The following is a 555-nucleotide window of genomic DNA, read 5'->3' as shown; positions in this document are numbered from 1 at the left end:
TGCTATCATTTACCGAGTTCACTACTCCCCGACTAACTTCATTTCTCGGATTGTGGTATTTTCTAGAATGCTTAGAGAATTCTTCAATTAACTCCTTGATTACCGGAGGCGGCATTTTGGTGAGCGGGCCTTGTGAATCGATAAATTGCTTTGTGGTGACATTGACTCCATCATAGAAAATGGAGAACTCTTGTTCTCTATTAAGGTCATGGTGTGGGCAATTTCTAAGCAAACCTTTGTACCCTTCCCAAGCTTCATAAAGAGATTCTTTGGGTTGTTGCTCGAAGTTGGCGATGGCTTTCTTCAACTTAGCTATCTTGGAAGGCGGGAAAAAGTGGTCTATGAATTCTTCTTTCATCTTGGCCCATGTGGTGACCTATCCGGGAGGAAGTGACTTGAGCCATTCCTTTGCAGCACCCTTGAACGTGACTGGTAGCATGCGAAGTAGTTGGGTCTCGCGAGGCACATTTGGTACATTGAAGTAGTCAGCCACATCATTTACTTCATCCATGTGCTTGTAGGTGTCTTCGTGGTCTTTCCCATAAAAAGGAATCT

General features: G+C 44.0%; 1 non-coding gene across 1 annotated transcript; it reads left to right on the top strand.

Moving 5' to 3' along the window:
- Positions 1 to 203: 203 nt before the first annotated feature.
- On the top strand, positions 204 to 310 carry LOC144999229 (small nucleolar RNA R71). The gene has a single exon (XR_013660747.1). It is a non-coding gene; the product is annotated as a small nucleolar RNA R71 (small nucleolar RNA).
- Positions 311 to 555: the final 245 nt, after the last annotated feature.

This window comes from Lactuca saligna, chromosome 5 (assembly GCF_052625555.1).
Source record: "Lactuca saligna cultivar CGN05327 chromosome 5, ASM5262555v1, whole genome shotgun sequence".
Classification (NCBI taxonomy): Eukaryota; Viridiplantae; Streptophyta; class Magnoliopsida; order Asterales; family Asteraceae; genus Lactuca; species Lactuca saligna.
Note: the sequence above shows the minus strand (reverse complement) of the source record. Positions and strands in the feature narration are given on the sequence as shown.